Here is a 9,652-nt window from a genome sequence, read left to right on the forward strand (position 1 = left end):
TCTATCCGTGCATAAATTTGTGTATGAGATCGTCGCGATGTTGCAGGCGTTACTCATCAAATAACTCAGCGCTCTGCTGTGTGCTGCACACAGCCAGTTCGAAAATCAAGGGATGGCTTTGGGAAGAATTGCATTCCCTAAGCATGCCGTTATTACATTCAAAAGCACCTATTGTATATGCACTACATGTATGCACTGTGATGCTCACCTGATACTAAACTGAGGGGATCAAAACCAGGCGATTGCAAGGAAAGCTTGACAGTCAGCTGCCACATTGAGCACTGCCCGTTACATGAAATTTGAACAGCGTCCTCGGGGTCTAATGCCATACTTGTGGAGTCCACTACATTACTTTTCTGGCGATTGGACTCAATGCTTCCAATGGCTTGCAATTCACTTGGCTTCCTTTCAGAGACGGACTAACAGTGCGAATCGCACTGGGTGAACAACTTTCCATGTGGCTGCCGTTAAGGATGACTCCATGTTCTGTGGCCTTAGAGGCTGCAGAAACATGAGAGCACTTCACTCTATACCTAGTTAGTGTGCGGTATCAAACCACCATCTAGAGGAAGCACCTCGTGCCAAGCTAGCTTGCTGAGCAGCCCCTGCTAAACCACCATGTACAGTGCTATCCTCGCTGCCATGAAATAGCACACACAAGCAATTTCAGCGTACTCTACTTAATAATGGCTACTATCCATGCTCTTTAACTCCTCTGTTGTGGGGAAAAGAATAACATACTGCTCAAAGGCATCTGAACCTAGTGAGGGCTACCTTGTTTGTGCGCAAACGCGCTGTATGTCACGTTGACATACTGGACTGTGACAGGAAGGCCGCAACAGCAGACGTCGGCTATGTGATTGATGAAGCCCGCGGCAGATGCTATCAATGCACGCTGTTATGTAATGTACAAAACTCGCAAGGCGAATGCTAACGTTACCATGTGAAACGGTCAGACTAGTCTGCTTGTTGGCTAGTGAACTGAAGCAGGAATGAACCTAGAATGGTAGAGATTGTCGTTCGCTGCTTGTCTCCTTTGCCTTGCAGTCCTGTTGGTGAACGCTGTGACTTTTCTGCGAGCACAAAGCCATGGTGAAAACCTGTGACTTCAACACGGATGTAATATGATAATCTCTGTGGGTGCACAGCGGGCAACTCCATAGTGGACACACTTATGATCCGTTCTCGTGAAGATGTAGTAATTTGCTTTTTTCGAACGAGCTCCAGGTGAATAGCAGGCACAGCAGTTAAAGCAGCTCTACTGTGAACGAACAATGTTTTAACCGGTGCACGAGGGTGTGTACGTGTCACTGAATTAGAGGGAGCTTCAATCCAGTGCAAATGACAACATCTGGTTTTGCTGGAAGGTTCGATCAACTGAATAAGAGCCTTCAGTGTCGTCATTCGTCTCCTGTGAGCTAATCAATGCGACCTTACCAACTGAGGGCGACAAAATAATCAGCAGCTTACGCCGTCGCGCACCATTCTTTTGCTAGTCAAATCTTGGACAGCAGGTAGATAAAGCATAGGCTGAAGTCCAAGCAGACGCTTCCTGGGCTGCAAAGGCCGCGCTTTAACAAGCCTTGACCCTAAAAGGGCACGAAACAGGAATGCCCTCCCTCGACTTTTGAGGCATGCTGTCAGCCTGATCCAAACGAGCATGAGGCGACAATGCCTGCGCTGAAATCAGCGCTGCGCGGAAAACACTGTACATGCCTCACAGGACGAATGCGAGCAGCTCCTGTCGCACGTCTGAGCACGGCGACACAGACAAGGAACTGCGTTTGCAGGAATATGTCTTCCTAGGAACCTTGCTGAGCGCGCACGGCACGGGGATCTCCTTCAACTCCAGCCTGAAATATGTGAGAGTTCGCCCTTCCTCTTTCCTAGCACTGATATCCCTGTGCCTTCCCCATATTCAGTGATGGACGACACTGGAGCTCACCGTGATGAAGCCCATGCGTACATGCGTAGCTATATTTGTCCACCATCGGCGAGGCTGACGATTTCATGCGCTTGTTGCTCTACGTGAACAGGGGAAGATAACAGCGTACGAGAGGGTAGACATGAAAGCATCGTTTTTTCCATGCTACCGGTGTCAGGAACGACGGTGCTTAACCATTGAAAGTCCGTTACGACCCATGGATTTCGATATGCTGGCGCTTATGGAATTCCAACGCATGAACTGTTCCTTCAGCGTAACGCCCAGCAAGTGCGATGCCAAAGGATTCAGTCAGATTGTATTAGTCTCCGCAGCTGTTCCTACCTCCTGCATTTCTATATTCATTGTGAATCCTTTTCTTCGTCGCCATCCACTGTCGCACTGCACGAGCTCTGTAGTCTACTCTAGGAACTGCCGCGAACACGACTGATGACCTTGTCAACTGACTCACGACAAGCGAATCTACCTCCTTTCTGTTGGGAACGAAAGGAGCTGCGAAGCAGCGTGGCAAATTCTCCATCAGATTGTCTACGCCGCATCCGATGGCATGTGCGCTGCGTCTACATAGTTCGTGATAAGCCAAAATGCGGCTTTTACGTACTCACGTTTTCCCCCATGGGCGAGTAGTAATCAATGGCGACCCCAAGGTGTGGAGGAAACAGCTCCTCAGAGTGGTGAAATCAAGCTTAGGAAGCAGATGCGTCCCGACAAGCCTATATCCCAGATTCAAAAACAATCTGTACATTTCTGTAGGTATCTTACTGGGGGACTATTACGGCTTATAAATGCAAGTCTCTTGCTGTGCTTGAGTTCCTTCAGGAGAAAATCCAAATGAGCATAGTGGCATGGGCACAGGAGTGATGGACTACTTAGTGCATGCGAGCGTCAATCAGATACCCAGAAAAGGGTTTGCAGCGCGAGCACGACGAGAGACAAAGAGGACAGTAAATAAATGGAACGCGATGAATTGAAGGTAGGGAGCTCGTGATGCTGAATATTCGGCAGAGTCAGGTATGCTCGGCCGTCAGTGCCTTTGTCCAGCCACTGTAGCTGCGAAGAGAGCGGAAAGCTAAAAGGCTGATGACGTGTGTGTGTGAGCGTAGGGTGATCCAGCTGAAACCTAGCTTTTAGGTGTCACGCACGTATTATAAACGGCTCGGTTGCAAGGTTAGACGGATGCCTTGCTTAGCTCACTCTGTTGCTACAACATGCACGTATGATGTCATTGAACGTTGCATTTATTTTTTGTGCACAAGTTTTCTTTGACGTTGTTCAGAAAATGTGCGATTGTTCGGAAGACTGGGAACACCTGGCGCTTGTGTAAGACTGTAATGAAAACCTGGGCTGTCGTGTCTGCACATCAGGCCTCCAAGAACCTTGGAAAGTTTCCAGGCTGTTTGACGGTAGAACTGCAGTGCACAGCACCGAGTGCTGCGAATAAGGAGCTACGTGTCCGTTCTACGAGGGCCCTACGATAACCGTCTACCTTCGACGCATTTCGTTGAAGCAGTAGTCCAAATATTATGGAACACATTTATTCACAGCTTTTCAAAATCTACTTACTTGAAAATCCCCCCTGCTGGGGGTTCCTGCCTCGTATGATCTGTGGGGAGGAGACCTGCAACGGTGCCGGTGTCATCTTGAGCCCCAATTTCCAGTTGTTTACACACACATCTTGTAGTGCACTGCGCCCGCAGCTGCGACGTGCTTTCAGTCCCTTGGGCCGGGCCTATAAACTGCACCCTACGCTAGTCGATTCCCTAGAAACTACAGCTATTGCGATTAAGGATACAAAATCATGAGTTTATCAAATTTGTCTGTCTGTTTCGCACCCTCCTGGGAGCTCGCCCCCTAGTCCCTAAGGGAGGGAGGCTTGCCCTGGCGCCGGCGCTGTCTCCAGCCCCAGTCTCCACGCAATTCCACGAATTCACGTGTGCATATAAAATATAATCACTTTCTCTTACTTTTTGTCTGGTAAGAGGGCCCTGTCTCCCTCCAGTCTTGCGACCCCTCGTAGGTCGCTGGCTAGCTATCCTCTCTAGAGCACTAACCAGCCCCATTGTAGTGTCTGTGCGCTACACATCTAGTGTATAAATGGTACTTCACCGGAAAGACGGCTTAGTTCGGTCCTACTAAGAGGGTCCAATCCTCGTTGCGTGTTACGGCCTCTTCTAGGTCACCAGCTAGCTATCTTTTATAGGCCACCAGCAAGCCCTATTGTAGTGCTTGTGCACTACAGAAACCAACTAATAATGCAGAGCAGCTAGATGTCTTTTAGTGCATGCAATGTCCGTTTATCAGACGCCTGTAGCTTGTACTACCACCCAGGAGGGAGTGCTGGCCTCCTCCTTTTGTTCTTCGGTCTAGGCAATTATGGTAACTCTGTGCACCCCCGCATCAAGGAGCGAAAGCAGCTAAGGTGCAGTGATTTAATAGAAGTAATTGCTCCTGATTATTCAGCTCCTGTGAAAGTTGCACGTGTTTTTTACTTGCGCTTTTCTGGCGGAAGCCAAATATGGATCATGCGTTACCAGAACCAATTCTGTTGGCCGCGATAGTCTGAAAAAACTAGAACATGCTTTCTAGGTAAGATACAAGGGTGCTTCGGGGAATATGATCGGCTGACACACTATATTAGGATGTGAAAGCAGCCTGAGAAATTCATCAACGATGGATATCGAAGTAACTAACGGTCGCAGCTACGTCATGCGCTTTTTCCAGGAGAAAGACATACCACTTGGCGAATAGAATCGCAGAAAGAAACTCAGGCGCTGTTACGTCCGGTACGTACTTCAGAATGTTCTTTATGATGTGACGAACGTTAGTATGCACTATACGAACAATGACCAAAGTGTGATTATTCCTTGTATTCCTTGAAAATCATTCAACTGCAGTAGAGCGTTAATCATAACTATATTAAGAACGAGCAAACTGGAATTTCTGTTTTAAAACCAGCGACGCAAAATGATCACGGTGAGTATGAAACCAACCGAAAAACTGTATTCACTGTTTGAAAGGCATTCACAGGAAAGTTGTTGAACGTTAATATTAACAAGCAATCCCTAAGCGATCTTTTCATCTTGATAAACTTTTTGGCTACAGCTCGTCACAAAGAAAATGACACGCGAAATTTGCAGCACAGCCAGAAGGTATACCCAGGAAATGGAAGACTGCAATTTATCTAAGAGGCACATGCCATAACAGCTCAATTGTAGGAGTGATGTGGACAGAATTGGCGAAACGGGAACAAGCTGCTGTGCGTGCAATGATATTGTTTCTGAGGGACACTGCAAATGGACGTTCGTGTGTCGCAAACTACCAATGTTGTGCTCAGACAAAAAGCAATTGGATGCTCCCATAGGCCATCGTTGGAGAAAAGGATTTGGCGATAGAGAGTAACAGCAGTACATACAACCTGTGGAATGCAGAAGATTCTCTCAAAGTATAATTCCGCTTTACGACACTTTTGTTTGACTAAATGTTATCATGCACTTTTCTGCTCGCATCGTCCTTGCTGACATTTCTGTTTGTCGATACCGCAATTAAGTTGTCGTGTGGATTTCTGCTCTGTTTTCTTTGGCGGCTTCTCAGCGAGTTGCTTCGTGACTTGCGCGCTGAGGTCTCCCTCTCGAATCATTTTATAAAAAGCCTAGAATTAGTGTATATTTTTTTGGTGGTGCCAGATTTCCCATGTGGTTTAAACACCGAGCGAAAGAACGAAGAATGGTGGAGACAGTAGCCCTGACCTTTACAAAACCTGCAAATAGCAGTTTCGGACTTATTATACGTACCAGTTCGTCTTGCAGCACGGTATATTCTATCACGTAGTACCCCTGATATTACATGCAACAAATAGGGACGCTCTTTCCTGAGACAAATTAGCGTGAGGCAAACTTCAATAGGTATTCGGAAAAAGTCGCCTAGAGGTACGTAAAAAATATCATGTCTGATTCATGAAGAGCAGTTAGTATGTACTCTAGCTGGGATATATGGTTAGTTTGATTACTTCGAGTGCGCGGACACAGGGGGAAATTAAAAAAGTATACTCTCGATATCCTGAGAATAAAGTGGGGATATCCAGATACTCCGTTATTGATAAGCAGCAGGTGAATTGAAACTATAGGAAATACGCGGCATGAGACAGGCTGAACACTCAGAGTAGGCGAAATAACGGAGCCAATCAGGCATCGCAGCGGAGCACGCAAGCAGGCTTTATGTTGAAACGAATGCAAAAGCATTTTCATTGATGAATGTCGCAATTTGGAGCCGGTCCCTCTAAAACTTGAGGGATGCTTGACAAATTCTTCATAGCACATGCAGGCATGTATCAAACGAAAACCTGCAACGCTCCCGATGGAACACCTTATCAACGGAAGAGCCGGGCATTAAACTGCATGTCTTTGTGCTGAGCGCAGCTAAAAGCGCGATGGGGCATGAACTACACAAAGCATGAAATGCAAAGATTAATGGGGTTGCTGAAGCCACATGCCTGCGGCAAAAAAAAGCAATGCGAGGACAACTCTACAAAACAGCTTTGACTGCATTGACGTACCAGCCTAAATACTGTACGATTCACTCAAATGGGTACGGTACTGTGTAAGTCTCCTTCGTTGAAAAGGACGGCAAAGCTTCCGTGCTGAGTTGTGAAAACTTTGTAAGCAGTGACCCCGCAGAGTTACATGGTAACGATGCTGCCCGTAATATCCATTTGCTTTGACGCCGTGTGTTTGCGTGTGGACACCAATCGTGTAGTGGTAATAATAGACCATGCAGGCTCGCCTAAGCTTTGTGCGTATAGGTTGTTGTTCCTATCTTACAACACGCTTTCTGTGTGAAGCGGAAATTTATTCCAGCAAGGACAAAAGAAAATAATGAAAGAAAACACACTGCTATTGTTTTAACTCTTGTTAGTGTAAGGGTTTTTCTTGGATGCATCCACAAAGACTCATGAATAACAAGTAACAATTGACGAATGTGTGAGACGAAGCATGCGTTGATTCCCTGGAAAAGGCTAGCACGATTTTGGACAGTCAGTAAATTAGTGGCTTTGAGGGGACGCTTGACAGATACTTAACGTGCAGAATCGAAAAATCTAGTGTATCATTTTCTTCGGGGCGTCAATTCTTTTCACAACGTACGTGGATCGTAGCCAACGCATGTATAATATCATTTTCTCTAAAATTCTTGTTGCCGCTGGTCAGATTTTCATGACGAAAAGCTGATGCTGCCGCTAGTGCAGCAGCAGCTGCTCCTGAAGACGTAGCTTCCGCCGCTACTGCTGTAGCAGCATGAGCTTCTTCAGCCTCATTCCATTCATCTACTGTCCATATTTCAGCCGAAAGCCTGTAAGAATGCGTTTGCTGAGAATAAAATCTGTCATTGCGCAGTCTCATGTCGTGCGCATTTTTTAGCCGACTACAAAACGCTACTGCTGCGTTTCCTTTTTTGGAATACCTGTTCCTAACCATGCAGTTTTCTTTGGGCGTTGTGGTGAATCTGATTCACTACCAGGGAAAACAGTTGCTTTACTACTAATGAGGCTGTTCCGCAGAAACGGGGCATTCACTGTGTAATGGAAAAAATTATTCATCTGTGAGAACTACACCAACTGCGCTGCGGTTCGAGATGACTCCATTAGTCATTATGGGCTTTTCCTAGTTCGACTTTAAAGTTGGGAAAATTTTAGGAAACTGCAGGTCTTGAGTGCACTTCTGGCGTACAACTAACGTAGATTTTTTAATCTGTTCACCGGCTAGTTGTATCCGTGTGAATGCCCTTCCGCATATTTCCCCTGAAATGCGGATAGTTGCTAGATGGCATATATCTACACTGGTGATTAAATCCAACAGGTGCACACTTCTCAGCACGTTCGCATGACAAATCTTCTCTACATTGTCAGTCCAATTTTAAATTTACAATAAATATTATGCGTAATTCTGTATAAGCAGGAAAAGAAACGAGGGAGCCTTTGAAGCTTCTTTTTCTTTCATATTGGAGTTTCATTATTCATAGCGTGCACGAGTAGAGATCTAACCATGAGCTTGCTGCTGTTCAGCGAGAACGGCATATTCCTGCTGCCATAGGCAGGAATATTCATCATTGAGGAACCCACCATATAGAGATATCTGCTGCATACCTGTAGCTTGCATCTATATCCTGTGCTATTTCAATGAAGTCGTTTCCTTCCTTGTAATACTGTTAACGGTCTCATAATAAAAACAAAATTGGAAACGCCGTCCAGTCACAGCTGAAATTTGTTGTTCACTAGCATTCACAAACACCTACAACACAACTACTAATTTGACGAAATATTGGCAGCTCTCTTCCGATATGAACGTACAACATTTCACGATACGAGCTGCAAGTTCTCGAGCCTCTATTGAGAACGTACTATTTCGTTAATTTGTGTTTAAAAAAAGCTATTTCCATGAATAGAGTAATTTCTGCTCTGAAGAACCACCACAGATATTATTCTGTGAAGTAAGGAAAAATTTGAACTGAATCTACAGGACGATGCGCCGGCTTTTTTATTAAACACGCCTCTCAACATTGCCATATTTGTCCTCAAAATAGAACTGTCAACTCTTCTCCGTAGTCTCCTTTTGTTTTTCTTTTGTCGCAGAGATATCTTTCCTCGGACCCGCAAAAGAGTGCGCTCCTACTATCTGCTATGTAGGAGATGTCCTCATGCGGGAAAGGCAAAACATATGATATCTCCATCTGGCAGTGCAGGGCGTGGTGTCGCGAATTGCTTTCCTCTACTGAGCTGTCTTTCAGCGTGTATGTAGCTTATCAAGGACAGTTTGCCGTGAGATCTGCAGTATGGCAGCGAGGGAACCTATTAGTAATTTTCAAACAAAAATGCAGCAGGAATTTACTCTGCTGCAGTAGTGCAGATTTTTGAACAAACATCTGACCACAAATGTGGCAGCAACTTACGACAAACCACCAACCTTGCGTTTTTTTGCTCTCTTTGAAAACCACCTACTACTCACTTCACTCACTTCTGCGGCTATGAGCACTACCGAAGATTGCTCCTAAGCAGACATTGGGACTGTTACAAAGTAACTTCGATGCCCTCAGCGCTCCTGCTGTCAGAGGCATTTGAGTGCATTTTCCCTCTATTTGTGTGTTTGGCATACACATAGAGAAGACATAGGCAGGCTTTGCTCTCACAGAGGATAGCAAGCAGAATCACACATATAGCCATAGCAATGAAGTGAACGCGAACCTTTAGACTTTATCAACAACAAATTTAAGCAGCATATACTGCCACCCAAGTAATGATGTACAAATTATCTTCACCTGCAGTTTTATTGGTGAAAAGCTTCGTATAGGAGAACATGAGTAAAATAACCGGTGACTACTATGAGCCAGCCTTTGATAAAATGTCTACAGCTGTTTCAAAGTTACAAGGAAGCCCACTGCCTGCTGTGCTTTACTATGTCAGCTCTTCTTTAGAACACCATGAAACTCGTCCATGTTTGCAAAGCTTTACACAGAACAAAGTGAATAGTGCTTCTCTGACGGAAGTAGGGGGATTAAAAAGTGTTCGATGCAAGCCGAAGTTTCGCTTCTTATCGCTTGTCAAAGGCCGAACCGGGATTCGCAACAGCACTCATCCACCCTCATTGAACTTCTCGTGAAGGTCTAGTGACCTGCCAGGTATACAGTTGCCTGAGCGATACTGGCAAAATCGTCGACATGATA

Source organism: Eimeria necatrix, genomic scaffold (assembly GCF_000499385.1).
Source record: "Eimeria necatrix Houghton genomic scaffold, Enh_scaff18, whole genome shotgun sequence".
NCBI lineage: Eukaryota > Apicomplexa > Conoidasida > Eucoccidiorida > Eimeriidae > Eimeria > Eimeria necatrix.